The 17,476-nt window shown below is 44.5% G+C and overlaps 1 pseudogene; it reads left to right on the top strand.

Moving 5' to 3' along the window:
• The first annotated feature begins 814 nt into the window (after nt 1–814).
• The window catches only part of LOC139026752 (uncharacterized), a 17,921-nt pseudogene continuing 1,259 nt past the window's right edge, over nt 815–17,476 (top strand).

Genomic DNA, 17,476 nt, shown 5'->3' on the forward strand with positions numbered 1-17,476 from the left:
CCTGGAATGCTTTTCCATCAGTCTTGAACGAGTTTCCACATATGCTGAGCACTTGTTGGCTGCTTTTCCTTCACTCTGCGGTCCAACTCATCCTAATCCATCTCAATTGGGTTGAGGTCGGGTGATTGTGGAGGCCAGGTCATCTGATGCAGCCTTCCATCACTCTCCTTCTTGGTCAAATAGCCCTTACTCAGCCTGAAGGTGTGTTGGGTCATTGTCCAGTTGAAAAACAAATGATAGTCTCACTAAGCACAAACCAGATGGGATGGTGTATCGCTGCAGAATGCTGTGGTAGCCATGCTGGTTAAGTGTGCCTTGAATTCTAAATAAACCACAGACGGTGTCACCAGCAAAGCACCCCCACACCATCACACCTCCTCCTCCATGCTTCACATGGGAAACACACATGCAGAGATCATCCGTTCACCTACTCTGCATCTCACAAAGACACAGCGGTTGGAACCAAAAATCTCAAATTTGGACTCCTCAGACCAAAGGACAGATTTCCACCGGTCTAATGTCCATTGCTCGTGTTTCTTGGCCCAAGCAAGTCTCTTCTTCTGATTGGTGTCCTTTATTAGTGGTTTCTTCTTTCTTCTTATTAGTGGTCTTCTCTGAACAAATCACATTTTATTTGTCACATGCGCCGAATACAACGGGTGTAGACCTTGCCGTGAAAAGCTTACTTACAAGCCCTTAAACAACAGTTCAAGAAATAGTTAAGAAAATATTTACTAAATTTAAAAAAGTAACCCAAGAAAATTACACAACAATAACGAGGCTATATACAGGGGGTACTGGTACAGCCTAGTCGATGTGCGGGGGTACAGCTGGGTCGATGTGCGGGGGTCCAGGCTGGGTCGATGTGCGGGGGTACAGGCTGGGTCGATGCGCGGGGGGTACAGGCGGGGGACAGGCTGGTCGGTGTGCGGGGGTACAGGCTGGGTCGGTGGTGCGGGGGTACAGGCTGGTGTCGGTGTGCGGGGGTACAGGCCGGGCCGGTGTGCGGGGGTACAGGCTAGAGGTTAATTTTGTAGAGTGCCTATGCATATGTAATTAACAGTGAGTAGCAGCAGAGTTTAAAACAAAGGGGGGGGTCAATGTAAACAGTCTGGGTGGACATTTTGATTAATTGTTCAGCAGTCTTATGGCTTGGGGGTAGAAGCTATTGAAGAGCCTTTTGATCCTAGACTTGGCACTCCGGTACCGCTTACCGTCCGTGACTTGGGTGGATGGAGTCTTTGACAATTTTTTGGGCCTTCCTCTGACACCGCCTGGTATAGAGGTCCTGGATGGCAGGAAGTTTGGCCCCAGAGATGTACTGGGCCGTACGCACTACCCTCTGTAGTGCCTTGCGGTCGGAGGCCGAGCAGTTGCCATACCAGGCGGTGATGCAACGGTCAGGATGCTCTTAATGGTGCAGCTGTAGAACCTTTTGATGATCTGGGGACCATGCCAAATCTTTTCTCCTGAGGGGACAAGGTGTTGTCGTGCCCTCTTCACGACTGTCTTGGAGTGTTTGGACCATGATAGGTCGTTGGTGATGTGGACACCAAGGAACTTGAAACTCTCGACCCACTCCACTACAGCCCTGTAAATAATATAAATAAATAATATACACTACCGATCAAAAGTTTGGGGTCACTTAAAAATGTCCTTGTTTTTGAAAGAAAGTAAACATTTTGTCAATTTTTAAAATATCAAATTGATCAGAATACAGTTTTAGACATTGTTAATGTTGTAATTATTATTTTAGCTGGAAACTGCAGATTATAAAGGAATATCTACATAGGCGACAGAGGCTCGTTATCAGCAACCATCACTCCTGTGTTCCAATGGCACGTTGTGTTAGCTAATCCAAGTTTATCATTTTAAAAGGCTAATTATATTAGCACAGGTAAAAAAAAATGTCCTGATTTTAAAGAAGCATAAAACTGGCCTTTAGACTAGTTGAGTGTCTGGAGCATCAGCATTTGTGGGTTCGATTACAGGCTAAACATGGCCAGAAACAAAGAACTTTCTTCTGAAACTCGTCAGTCTATTCTTGTTCTGAGCAATTAAGGCTATTCCGTGCGAGAAATTGCCAAGAAACTGAAGATCTCATACAACGCTGTGTACTACTCCCTTCACAGAACATCGCAACTAGCCCTAACCAGAATAGAAAGGAGTGGGAAGCCCCGGTGCACAACTGAGCAAGAGGACAAGTACATTAGTGTCTAGTTTGAGAACCAGACGCCTCACAAGTCCTCAACTGTCAGCTTATAAAATAGTACCGCAAACAACCAGTCTCAACGTCAACAGTGAAGAGGCGACTCCGGGATGCTGCTCTTCTAGGCAGAGTTGCAAAGAAAAAGCCATATCTCAGACTGGCCAATAAAAATCAAATCAAATCAAGTTTATTTATATAGCCTTCGTACATCAGCTAATATCTCGAAGTGCTGTACAGAAACCCAGAAGCCTAAAACCCAAACAGCAAGCAATGTAAAAGATTAAGACGGGCGAAAGAACAGACACTGAACAGAGGAAAGTAAAAAACAGGTTTTTAGACATTTTTGCAAATTTATAAAAAATGTCAAACTGAAATATTACATTTACAGAAGTTTTCAGACCCTTTACGCATTCATTTTTATTGAAGCACCTTCGGCAGCGATTACAGCTCGAGTCTTCTTGGGTACAACGCTACAAGCTTGGCACACCTGTATTTGGGGAGTTTCTCCCATTCTTCTCTGCAGATCCTCTAAAGCTCTGTCAGGTTGGATGGGGAGCGTCGCTGCACAGCTATTTTCAGGCTCTCCAGAGATGTTCGAATCGGGTTCAAGTCCGGGCTCTGGCTGGGCAACTCAAGGACATTCTTTGATACCCTTCCCAGATCTGTGCTCGACACAATCCTGTCTCGGAGCTCTACGGACAATTCCTTCGACCTCATGGCTTGGTTTTTTGCTCTGACATGCACTGTGAACTGTGTGACCTTATATAGACAGGTGTGTGCCTTTCCAAATCATGTCCAATCAATTGAATTTACCACAGATGGACTCCAAGTTGTAGAAACATCTCAAGGAAATCAATGGAAACAGGATGCACCTGAGCTCAATTTCAAGTTTCAAAGCAAAGGGTTCTGAATACTTATGTAAATAGGATATATTATATATATATATTTTTTTTTTTGAAAAACCTGTTTTTTGCTTTGTCGTTATGGGATATTGTGCGTAGATTGATGAGGTTTTAAGGCTGTAACGTAACAAAATGTGGAAAAGTCAAGGGTCTGAATACTTTCCGAATGCCACTGTGTGTGTATACATGTGAGCGACTTGAGCCTCTACTGTAAGATGTCATTCTTGGCTAAACACGTTGACTGTATTCTGGTTCCAGTTCCTGTCTAAACTGGCTCAAACTGCCAGTCCCAATCCAGAAACAGGAAATGATAAGTCATTCATCCCGTCAACACGAGGAAGAGACTGGAGTCAGCCGTTGGCAAGAAGATCCTCGACAAGCTGGGGGTGAGACACTGGAAGGGGTGTTGTGTGTTGTGGTGTATCTAGTCTGATGCTGTGTGTCCAGGGCGGAGCTGAGGGCTGTGTGTGTGTGGTTAATCTAGTCTGATGCTGTGTGTCCAGGTGGAGCTGAGGGCTTTGTGGTGTGTGGGTTATCTAGTCTGATGCTGTGTGTCAGGTGGAGCTGAGGGCTGTGTGTTGTGTGGTTATCTAGTCTGATGCTGTGTGTCCAGGTGGAGCTGAGGGCTGTGTGTGTGTGTGGTTATCTAGTCTGATGCGTGTGTCCAGGTGGAGCTGAGGGCTGTGTGTGTGTGTGGTTATCTAGTCTATGCTGTGTGTCCCAGGCTGGAGCTGAGGGCTGTGTGGTGTGTGGGTTATCTAGTCTGATGTGTGTCCAGGTGGAGCTGAGGGCTGTGGGGAGCTCTCTAGAACAGCTATAGAAGGAGAGAGATCCCTGGAGCACAGTGTTTTAACCTCAGACAACTACTGGAACAGCAGGAAGAGAGTAACCAGCAGGTAAGAGACCAGACCTGGGTTCAAATACTACTTCACAGATCTCATATGCTTTCCCAAACGCTGGGCCATTCCATATGCTGGGCCATTCCATATGCTGGGCCATCTATATGCTGGGCATTCTATAGCTGGGTGGGCCATTCATATGCTTTCCCACCAGCTGGCATTCTATAATGCTGGGCCATTCTATATGCTGGCATTCATATGCTTTCCCATAGCTGGGCCATTCCATATGCTTTCCCATACTGGGCATTCCGTAACACCCTGTTGCTAACTCTCTAAATATGATATTGTTGCCTAGATAGATGAATCAAATTAGCCTACATGTCTAATTGTATATCAGTAAATGTAGGCTAATGTCCTACAGAAACTTGCCAGGGACCAGGCTACTTAATGTAGACCTCTCACTGCAAATGGAGCGCTCGTCTCAAAACATACGAACTACAGCCTTCTCCGGGTTATAAAGTGGTGCACAACCCAATGTTACCAGGTCAGAAATACATCATATACTCACAGAACGCTGTGATCCTCTCTGTTACTAGAACAACAGTAGTTGCTTTGAGACTGTATATTCCCGAACTAGCAATTTGAGGAACGGTTCTATGCTCGTGCTTCTCAGAATGCATCACTCCTCCTCCGTGCTTCTCAGAATGCATCACTCCTCCTCCGTGCTTCTCAGAATGCATCACTCCCTCCTCCGTGCTTCTCAGAATGGCATCACTCCTCCTCCCGTGCTTCTCAGAATGCATCACTCCCTCCTCCGTGCTTTTCAGAATGCATCACTCCTCTCGTGCTTTCTCAGAATGCATCACTCCCTCCTCCGTGCTTCTCAGAATGGATCACTCCTCCTCCGTGCTTTCTCAGAATGCATCACTCCCTCCTCCGTGCTTCTCAGAATGCATCACTCCCATCCTCCGTGCTTCTCAGAATGGATCACTCCCTCCTCCGTGCTTCTCAGAATGCATCACTCCCTCCTCCGTGCTTCTCAGAATGCATCATCCCTCCTGCCAGTTGCTTCTCAGAATGCATCACTCCCTCTCCGTGCTTCTCAGAATGCATCACCCCTCCTCCGTGCTTCTCAGAATGAATCACTCCCTCCTCGTGCTTCTCAAGAATGCATCACTCCCTTCCTCCGTGCTTCTCAGAATGCATCACCCTCCTCCGTGCTTCTCAAATGGATCTCCTCTCCGTGCTTCTCAGAATGCATCACTCCCTCCTCCGTGCTTCTCAGAATGGATACTCCTACCTCCGTGCTCTAGAATGGATCACTCCTCATCCGTGCTTCTCAGAATGCATCACTCCCTCATCCGTGTTCTCAGAATGCATCATCCTCATCCGTGCTTCTCAGAATGCATCACTCCCTCATCCGTGCTTCTCAGAATGCATCACTCCTCCTCCGTGCTTCTCAGAATCGCATCACTCCCTCTCCGTGCTTCTCAGAATGCATCACTCCCTCCCTCCGCCAGCTTCTCAGAATGAATCACTCCTCCGCCGCGCTTCTCAGAATGCATCACTCCTCCGCCGTGCTTCTCAGAATGCATCACTTCCTCTCCGTGGCTTCTCAGAATGCTCTCTCCCTCCTCCGCTTCTCAGAGCATCATCTTCCGCCGTGCTTCTCAATGCATCTCTCCCTCTCCTGCTTCTCAGAATTCATCACTCCCGTCACTCCGTGCTCTCAGAATGCATCATCCTCCTCCGTGCTTCTCAGAATGCATCACTCCCGTCACGCGTGCTTCTCAGAATGCATCTCTCCCCTCCGCCGTGCTTCTCAGTATGCATCTCTCGCTCTCCGTGCTTCTCAGTATGCATCTCTCCCTCTCCGTGTTCTCAGAATGCATCACTCCTCTCCGCCGCTTCTCAGAATGCATCACTCCCTCCTCCGTGCTTCTCTCAGAATGCATCACTTCTCGCCGTTTCAGAATGCATCACTCCTCCTCCGTGCTTCTCAGAATACATTCTCCCTCCTCCGTGCTTCTCAGAATGCATCCCTCCTCTCCTTCCGTGCTTCTCAGAATGCATCCCCGTGCTTCTCAGAAGCACCCTCCGTGCTTGGGAGGCATCTCCTCTCGTCTTCCAGACTGCACTCGTTTCAGAATGCATCACTCCTCCCCGCCGCTCTCGTCTCAGCTTCTAAATGCATCACTCCCTCCTCTAGCCGTGCTTCTCAGAAGCACACTCCCTCCTCCCCGTGCAAAAAAAATGTGTTTTGTAATAGAATGACTAGAAAATAGGAACTAAGCCCATATTTGGGTATCTTGCTGAGCATAGGCCTCTGGTCATTGTGACATTCATTGTTGGTTCTTCATTGATACTGCAATATTTTCCCCAGGGCCCAAAGGCTAATACACTATATAGGGAATAGGCTCTGGTCTAATACACTATATAGGGAATGGGCTTCTGGGCTAATACACTATATAGGGAATGGGCTCTGGGCTAATACACTATTAGGGAATGGGCCTCTGGTCTAATACACTATATAGGGAAATAGGCTCTGGTCTAATACACTATAAGGGATGGGCTCTGGGCTAATACACTATATAGGGAATGGGCTCTGGTCTAATACACTATATAGAGAAATAGGCTCTGGTCTAATACACTATATAGGGAATGGGCTCTGGTCTAATACACTATATGGGAATGGGCTTGGCTAATACACTATATAGGGAATGGGCTCTGGTCTAATACACTATATAGAGAATAGGCTCTGGTCTAATACACTATAAGGGAATGGGCTCTGGGCTAATACACTATATAGGGAATGGGCTCTGGGCTAATACACTATATAGGGAATGGGCTCTGGCTAATACACTATATAGGGAATGGGCTCTGGGCTAATACACTATATAGGGAATAGGCTCTGGGTCTAATACACTAATAAGGGAATAGGCTCTGGTCTAATAACCTATATAGGGAAGAGGCTCCTAATACGGCTAATGCGTAATCACTATATAGGAATAGGCTCTGGGTAATACACTATATAGGGAATGGCCTCTGGTCTAATACACTATATAGGGAATAGGCTCTGGCTAATACACTATATAGGGAATGGGCTCCTGGATACACTATATAGGGAATAGGCTCTGGGCTAATACCTATATAGGGAAAGCTCTGTTAATACCTATATAGGGAATAGGCTCTGGGCTAATACACTATATAGGGAATAGGCCTCTGGGCTAATACACTATATAGGGACATGGCTCTGGGCTAATACACTATATAGGGAATGGGCTCTGGGCTATACACTATATAGGGAATAGGCTCTGGCTAATACGCTATAATAGGGAATGGGCTTGGGCTAATACGCTATATAGGGAATAGGTCTGGCTAATACTATAATAGGGAATAGCTCTGGCTATACGACAATATAGGGAATAGGCTCTTGGCTAATACACTATCATTAGGGAATGGCTCTGGCTAATACCTAATGAGAATAGGCTCTGGTCAATACACGTATTAGGGAATAGGCTCTTGGCTAATACACTATATAGGGAATAGGCTCTGGCTTAATACACTATATAGGGAATGGCGCACAATAAATAGGTGCTCTGGAATACACTATATAGGGAATAGGCTCTGGGCTAATACACTAAATAGGGAATGGGCCTCTGGTCTAATACAACTAATATAGGGAAGTAGGCTCTGGGGCTATACAGCTAATATAGGGAATGGGCTCTGGGCCTAATCACGTATATAGGGAATGGGCTCTGGTCTAATACACTATACAGGGAATAGACTCTGGGCTAATACACTATATAGGGAATAGGCCTCTGGGCTAATACACTAATATGGGATAGGCCTCTGGTATCGTATATAGGCCATGTCTGCTAATATAAAGGGATAGCTCTGGGCTAATACACATAATAGGGGAATGGTTGGGCTAATCATTTAGGGACTCGTAATACACTATATAGGGGAATGGGCTCTGGGTAATACACTATATAGGGAATGGGGCTCTGGGCTATCTAATAGGCTGTCATACTAAATAGGGAATAGGCCTCTGTCTAAATACATGCCTGGCATAATATAGGGATAGTCGGAATATATGCTCTGGGCTAATACACTATATAGGAATGGCCTCTGGGCTAATATCACTATATAGGGAATGGGTCTGGGCTAATACCATATATAGGGAATGGGCTCGTGGACCAATACACTATCATAGGGAATTGGGCTCTGGGCTAATACACTATAAGGGGAATAGGCTCCTGGGCTATACACTATAATAGGGAATGGCCTGGCTAATCACTATATAGGGAATAGGCTCTGGCTAATACACTATATAGGGAATGGGTCTGGCTAATACCTATATAGGAATGGGCTCTGGGCTAATACACTACTATAGGGATGGTCTGGGCTAATACACTATATAGGGAAGGGCTCTGGGCTAATACACTATATAGAGATAGGCTTGCTATACACTCTAAGGATAGGCTCTGGCTAATACACTATATAGGGAATAGGCTCTGGGCTAATACACTATATAGGGAATGGGCTCTGGTCTAAATACACTATAAGGGAATGGCTCTGGGCTAATACACTATAAGGCCGGAATGGCTCGGCTAATACACTATATAGGAAATGGGCTCTGGCTAATACACAATATAGGGAATGGGCTCTGGTCTAATACACTATATAGGGAATAAGGCTCTGGCTAATACAGCTATATAGGGAATGGGCTCTGGGCTAATACACCTAATATAGGGAATGGGCTTCTGGGCTAATACACTATAAATTAGGGAATGGGCTCGGGTCTATACAACTATATAGGGAATGGGCTCTGGGCTGATACACTATATAAGGGAATGGGCTCTGGGTCTAATACACTGATATAGGGAAATGGGGGGCTAATCACTAGTAAGGATGGGCCTGGGAATTACACTATATAGGGAATAGGCTCTGGGCTAATCACACTATATAGGGAATGCAGCTCTGGGCTAATAACTATATGCGAGGGCTCTGGGCTATCACACTAATATAGGGAATAGGCCCTTGGCTAATACACTATATAGGGAATGGGCTCTGGCTAATACAACTATATATGGGAATGGGCCTGGGCTAATCCAACTATATAGGGGGCCGTAAATTAGGGATGGCTCTGGGTACTAATAGGAGCGCTATCCTATATAGGGAATGGGCTCTGGTCTAAATACACTATATAGGGAATGGGCTCTGGGCTAATACACTATATAAGGCGGAATGGGCTCGTGGCTAATACACTATATAGGGAATGGCTCTGGCTAATACTATTATAGGGCAAATGGGTTCTGGGCTAATACACTATATAGGGAATGGGCTCTGGCTAATACCTATATAGGGAATTGGGCTCTGGGCTAATCCAATATAAGGGACATGGCTCTGGTTATACACTATATAGGGAACTAGGTTGGTTTAATACACTATATAGGGCGGGGAAATTGGGGAAACTCTGGCTAATACACTATATAGGAAGGCTCTGGGCTAATACACTATACTAGGGAATAGGCTCTGGCTAATACACTATATAGGGAATGGGCTCTGGGCTATACACTATATAGGGAATGAGGCGGGCTTAATACACTATATAGGGAATGGGCTCTGGCTAATAACTATATAGGGAATAGGCTCTGGCTAATACACTATATAGGGAATAGGCTCTGGTCCTAAATAGCTACTATAAATAGGGAATAGGCTCTGGTCGTAATACACTATATAGGCCTCTGGGCTAATACACATATAGGGAATAGGCTCTGGTCTAATACACTATATAGTGGGCTACCCTTAAGGAGAGCTGCTAATACACTATTATAGGGAAGGGGCTCTGGGCTAATAACTACTTATAGGATGGGCTCTTGGGCTAATACACTATATAGGATGGCTCTGGGCTATAATACAGGCTTAATACTAATATGGGAATGGGCTCTGGTCTAATACGCTAATATGAGGGAATAGGCTCTGACTAATACACTATATAGGGAATAGGGCTCTGGTGCTAATACACTATATAGGGGAATGGGCCTCTGGCTAATACACTATATAGGGAATGGGTTCTATCTATGGGTAGCTCTTAATACACTAATATATAGCCGGAATCAACAAGGGAATGAGGCTCTGGTCTAATACACTATATAGGGAAAAGGCTCTGGTTCTAATACACTATTAGGGAGCTCTGGGCTAATACACTATATAGGGACATAGGCTCTTGGGCTAATACCTATATAGGGCATGGGCTCTGGCTCTAATACACTATATAGGCTCTGGGCTAATACACTTATAGGGGAATAGGCTCTGGGCTAATTACACTATATAGGAATGGGCTCTGGGCTAATTACACTATATAGGGAATGGGCTCTGGGCTTAATACACTATATAGGGAATGGGCTCTTGGGTACGCTATATAGAATAGCTGTCTAATAACTATATGGGAATAGGCTGGTCAATACACTATATAGGGGAATAGGCTTCTGGCTAATACACTATAAGGGAATGGGCTCTGGCTATACCCTAATATAGGAACTAGGCTCTGGGCTAATACACTAATAGGGAATGGGCTCTGGGTCTAATACAATATATAGGGAATGTTGGCCTCGGCTCAATACACTATATAGGGAAATAGGCCTCTGGGCTAATACACTATCAATGGGAAATGGCTCCTGGGCTAATACACTATATTAGGGAATAGGCTCTCGGGTTAATACCATATTAGGGAATGGGCTCTGGCTAATACACTATATAGGAATGGGCTCTGGGCTAACTACACTATATAGGGAATAGGCTCTGGTCTAATACACTATATAGGGATGGGCTCTGGGCTAATACACTATATAGGGAATAGGCTCTGGGCTAATACACTATATAGGGAATGGGGCTCTGGGCTAATACACTATATAGGGAATGGGGCTCTGGGCTAATACACTATATAGGGGAATGGGCTTGGCTTTACACTATATAGGGAATGGCTCTGGGCTAATACACTATATAGGGAATGGGCTCTGGTCTAATACACTATATAGGGAATGGGCTCTGGCTAATACACTATATAGGGAATGGGCTCTGGGCTAATACACTATATAGGGAATGGGCTCTGGGCTAATACACTATATAGGGAATAGCCTGGTCTAAACACTATTAGGGAATAGGCTCTTGGGCTAATACACATTGGGATGGCTTGGCAGATACACTATATAGGAAGGCTCTGGGCTAATACACTATATAGGGAATGGGCTCTGGGCTAATACACTATATAGGGAATGGGCTCTGGGCTAATACACTTATAGGGAATGCTCTGGGCTAATACACTATATTAGGGAATAGGCTCTGGCTAATACACTATATGCTCTGGGCTAATACACTATATAGGGAATAGGCTCTGGTCTAATACACTATATAGGCTCTGGCTAATACCTATATAGGGAAAGGCCTCTGGCTAATACCACTATATGGAATGGGCTCTTGGGCTAATACACTATTATAGCGGAATGGGCTCGGGCTAATACACTATATAGGGAATGGCTCTGGCTAATACCCTATATAGGGAATGGGCTCTGGCTAATACACTATATAGGGAATAGGCTCTGGGCTAATACACTATATAGGGAATGGGCTTCTGGCTAATACACTATATAGGGAATGGGCTCTGGTGCTAATACACTATATAGGGAATTTAGGGCTCTGGGCTAATACACTATATAGGGAATAGGGCTCTGGGCTAATACACTATATAGGGAATGGGCTCTGGCTAATACACTATATAGGGAATGGCTCTGGGCCTAATACACTATATAGGGAATAGGCTCTGGGTCCTAATACACTATATAGGGAATGGCTCTGGGCTAATACACTATATAGGAATGGGCTCTGGTCTAATACACTATATAGGGAATGGGCTCTGGGCTAATACACTATACTATAGGGAATGGCTTCTGGTCTAAGTACACTATATAGGGAATGGGCTCGTGGCTAATACACTATATAGGCAATGGCTCTGGTCTAATACTACTATATAGGGAATGGGCTCATGGCTAATACACTATATAGGGATGGCTCTGGGCTAATACACTATATAGGGAATAGGCTCTGGGCTAATACACTATATAGGGAATGGGCTCTGGCTAATACACTATATAGGGAATGGGCTCTGGTCTAAAAACTATATAGGGAATGGGCTCTGGCTAATACACTATATAGGGAATAGGCTCTGGGCTAACAACTATATAGGGAATAGGCTCTGGGCTAATACACTATATAGGGAATGGGCTGCGGCTAATACACTATATAGGGAAATGGCTCTGGGCTAATACACTATATAGGGAATAGGCTCTGGGCAATACACCATAATAGGGAAATGGCTCTGGGCTAATACCTATTAGGGGAATGGGCTTCGGGCTAATACAACTATATAGGGAATTGGCTTCTGGTCTATATACACTATATAGGAATGGCTCTGGTCTAATACACTATATAGGATGGCTCTGGGCTAATACACTATATAAGGGCAATAGGCTCTCTGGTCTAATACACTAATATAGCTCGGAATACTTGTACTCTGGCCTAATAACCACTATTATAGGGAATTGGGCTCTGGTCTAATACACTATATAGGGAATGGGCTCTGGGGTAATACAGCTATTATAGGGGAATGGGCTCTGGTCTAATACACTAATAGGGAATAGGCTTCTGGGTCTAATTACACTATATAGGGATGAGGCTCTGGCTAAATACACTATATAGGGATAGGCTCTGGGCTAATACACTATATAGGAATAGGGCTCTGGGCTAAACACTATATAGGGATGGGCTCTGGCCTACACACTATATAAGGGAAATGGCTCTGGGCTAAATACACTATATAGGAATAGGCTCTGGGCTAATACACTATATAGGGAATAGGCCTCTGGGCTAATACACTTTAGGGAATGGGTCTGGTCTAATAGCACATTAGGCCCTGGCTAATACAACTATATGGGAATGGCCTGGCTAATAACACTATATAGGGAATGGGCTCTGGGCTAATACGCTATATAGGAAATGGCTCTGGGCTAATTACACTATATAGGGAATGGGCTCTGGGCTAATAGCTATATAGGGAATGGGCTTGTCTAATACACGTATATAGGGAATAGGCTCTGGGCTAATGACACTATAGAGGGAATGGCATCTGGGCTAATACACTGATGTAGGAATGGGCTCTGGTCTAATACACTAATATAGGGAATGGGTCTGGCTAATACACTATATAGGGAATGGGTCTGGCTAATACCACTATAATAGGGAGATGGCTCTGGCTATACACTATATAGGGAAATGGGCTTGGCTAATACACTATATAGGGAAATGGGGCTCTGGGCTAATACACATATAGGGAATGGGCTCTGGGCTAATACACTATATAGGGAAGGGCTCTGGGCTAATACACTATATAGGGAATGGGCTCTGGCTAATACAGCTATATAGGGAATGGGCTCTGGGGTATACACTTATAGGGAATGGCTCTGGCTAAATACACATATAGGGAATAGGCCTGGCTAATACATCTATATGGGAATAGGCTCTGGCTAATACACTAATAATAGGGAATGGGCCCCCCTTTTCTTTGGTTCTAATACACTATATAGGGATTGGGCTCTGGGCTATTACACTCTATAGGGAATAGGCTCTGGGGCCTAATACACAATACTAGGGAATGGCTTCTGGTCTAATACACTATATAAGGGAATGGGCTCTGGGCTCATAAACTATATAGGGAATGGCTCTGGTCTAAACACTATATACGGGAATACGGCTCTGGGCTAATAACACTATATAGGAATGGGCTCTGGTCTAATACACTATATAGGGAATGGGTCTGGGCTAATACACTATATCGGGAATTGGCTCTGGCTATATATCTATATAAGGGAATGGCTCTGGTCCTAATACACTATATAGGGAATGGGCTCTGGGCTAATACATATATAGGGAGATGGGCTCTGGCTAATACACTTATATAGGGAATTAGGTCTGGGTAATACACTATATAGGGAATAAGGGCTCTGGGCTAATACATATATAGGAATGGGTCTGGGCTCATAACTATATATAGGGGATGGCTCTGGGCAATACACTATATAGGGGAAATAGGCCTCTGGGCTAATAACTAACTATAGGGAATGGCTCTGGGCTAATACACTATATAGGGAATGGGCCTCTGGGCTAATACACTATATAGGGAATAGGCTCTGGGCAAAAAAAAAAAAAAAATAATACACTATATAGGGAATAGGCTCGGTCCTACAATACACTATATAGGGAATCGGGCTTCTGGGCAATACACTATATAGAATAGGCTCTGGGCTAAATACACTATATAGGGAATGGCTCTGGGCTAATACACTCTATAGGAATGGGACTCTGGGCTAATACACTATATAGGAATAGGCCTGGCCTATACACATATAGGGAATAGGCTCTGGCTAATAAACACTATATAGGGAATGGGCCTGGCTAATACACTATATTAGGGAATGGGCTCTGGTCTAATACAGCTATAAGGAATAGGCTTGGTCTAATACACTATACTAGGGAATGGCTCTGGGCTAATACACTATATAGGGAATAGGCTCTGGCTAATACACTATATAGGAATAGGGCTCTGGTCTAATAAACTATATAGGAATGGCTCTGGTCAAATACACTTAATAGGGAATGGGCTCTGGGCTAAACACTATATAGGGATGGGCTCTGGGCTAATACACTATATAGGGAATGGGCTCTGGGCTAATACACTATATAGGGAATGGGCTCTGGGCTAATACACTATTAGGGAATGGGCTCTGGGTACTACCACTATATAAGGGAAATGCTCTGGTCAATACACTATAGTAGGGAATGGCCTCTGGTCTAATTACAACTATATATGGGAATAGGCCTCCGGGCTAATACACTAATAGGGGAATAGTCCTCGGCTAATACACTATTAGGGAAGGGCCTTTCTGGGCTAATACACTATATAGGAATGGGCTCTGGGCTAATACACTATATAGGGAATGGCTCTGGCTTAATACACTATATAGGAATAGCTCTGGTCTAATACACTAATATAGGGAATGGGCTCTGGCTAATACACTATATAGGGAATAGGCTTGGCATAAATACACCACTTTAAGGGAATGAGGCTTGGGCTTAATACACTATAAGGGAATGGGCTCTGGGCTACTACTACTATATAGGGAAACGGCTCTGGCTAATAACTATATAGGGAATGGGCTCTGGTCTATACACTATATTAGGGAATCAGGCTCTGGTGAATACAATAAAAGGCTGGATCCACATACTTCTATCTAGGCGAAATGGAGCCTCCCTGCAGCTAATCCTATATAGGAATGGCTCTGGTAATCTACACTATATAGGGCAATAAGGCTCTGGCTCTAGATACACTATATAGGGAATACTTGCGGCACTATAGCAGTCTGGGCTAATACACTAATATTAGGAATGCGGCTAATACTCAAGCGTGCGCCTGCTAATAACTATATAGGGAAATGGGCTCTGGGCTATACACTATATAGGGAATAGGGCTCTGGGCTAATACACTATATAGGGACTAGGCTCTGGCTAACACCTATCAATAGGGAATGGGCTCCTGGGCTAATACACTATCAAGGAATAGGGCTCTGGTCTTAAATACACTATTAGAATGGGCATCTGGGGCTAATACACTAATATAGAAAGGCTCCTGGCCTAACTACCACTATATAGACATGCTGGGCTATCACACTATATAGGGCAAGGCTCTGTGCCTAACACAACTATATCGAGAATGGCTCTGGGCTAACCACATATAGGAATGGGCTCGCTTGGGCTAATACACTATATAGGGAGAATGGGCCTCTGGACGACATTAAACACTATGCCTGCCCCGTACACTACCTAAGGGAATGAGGCGCTGGGCCTAATACACATATCACGGGAATTAGGCTCTGGTCATACATATCGGAACTATGTAATCTCCTAATCCCTATCATTAAGGGAAATGGGCTCTGGGCTAATACACTATATAGGGAATCGGCTCGGTCTAATACACTATATAGGAATAGGGCTCTGGGTCTAACTACACTATATAGGGAATAGGCTCTGGGCTAATAGCATACTCACTATAATGGTAATGCACATAAGGGACTGGGTGGGCTAATACACTATACGCGGTAGGGAATGCTTAGTCTAACCTACATAGGGACGTAGCTCTGGGCTTTAATTACGACTATATAGTGGAATAGGCCTGGCTAATACACTATATAGGAGAATGGGCTCTGGGCTAATACATCGTATATAGGGAATGGGCTCTGGGCTACATACCACTATATTAGGGAATGGGCTCTGGGCTAATACGCTATATAGGGAAATGGGCTCTGGGCTAATACACTATAAATAGCCGGTCAATAGCTAACTAGGCTAATGTCCTCTAATGGGATAGCTCGTATACACTATATAGGGATGGCTCTGGTGCTACTACACTATATAGGAATGGCTCTGGGCTAATACACTTAATAGCGGAATTAGGCTCTGGTGCTATAACACTATATAGGGAAGGGCTCTGGCTAATACCGTATTAGGGAAATGGGCTCTGGTAATACACTATATAGGGAATAGGCTCTTCGGCCTAATACACTACTATATAGGGAATAGGCTCTGGGCTTAATACACTATATAGGGAATGGGCTCTGCGGTAACCTAGATAATATGCTGATACATATATAGAATGGGCTCTGGCTAATACACTATATACGGGAATAGGCTCTGGGCTAATACACATACATAGGAGAAGGCTCTGGTCTAATACACTATCTAGGGAATGGCTCTGGTCTAATACACTATAATAGGGAATAGGCTCTGGCTAATCACTATATAGGGAAATGGCTCTGGTCTAATACACTATATAGGGAATGGGCTTGGGCTAAACCATATATAGGGAATGGGCTCTGGTCTAATACACTAAATATAGGGAATGGGCTCTGGGCTAATACACTCTAATAGGGAATGGGCTCTGGGTCACATACACTAATAAAAAAAGGGGGGAAAAAAAAAAATTGGGCCCCCCCCCCTTTCCTTGGGCTAATTACAAATTAAAAATAATAAGGGAAAAAAAGGGCTCTGGGCTTAATAACACTATATGGGAATAGGCTCTGGGCTAATACAGCTATATAGGGAATAGGCTCTGGCTAATAACTATATAGGGAAATAGGCCTCTTGGCTAATACATAATAGGGAATGAGGCTTGGTCAATACACTATATAGGGGAATGGGTCTGGCTAAACACTATATAGGGAATGGGCTCTGGGCTAATAACACTATATAGGGAATGGCCTCTGGCTAATACATATATAGGGAACAGCTCTGGCTAATACCTATATAGTCGAAATGGCTTCTGGCTAATACACTATATAGGGATAGCTCTGGTCCTAGATACACTATAATAGGGAATGGGGCTCTGGGCTAATACACTAAATAGGGAATGGGAT

The sequence above is a fragment of the Salvelinus sp. IW2-2015 genome, unplaced genomic scaffold (assembly GCF_002910315.2).
Source record: "Salvelinus sp. IW2-2015 unplaced genomic scaffold, ASM291031v2 Un_scaffold5690, whole genome shotgun sequence".
Taxonomy (NCBI): domain Eukaryota; kingdom Metazoa; phylum Chordata; class Actinopteri; order Salmoniformes; family Salmonidae; genus Salvelinus; species Salvelinus sp. IW2-2015.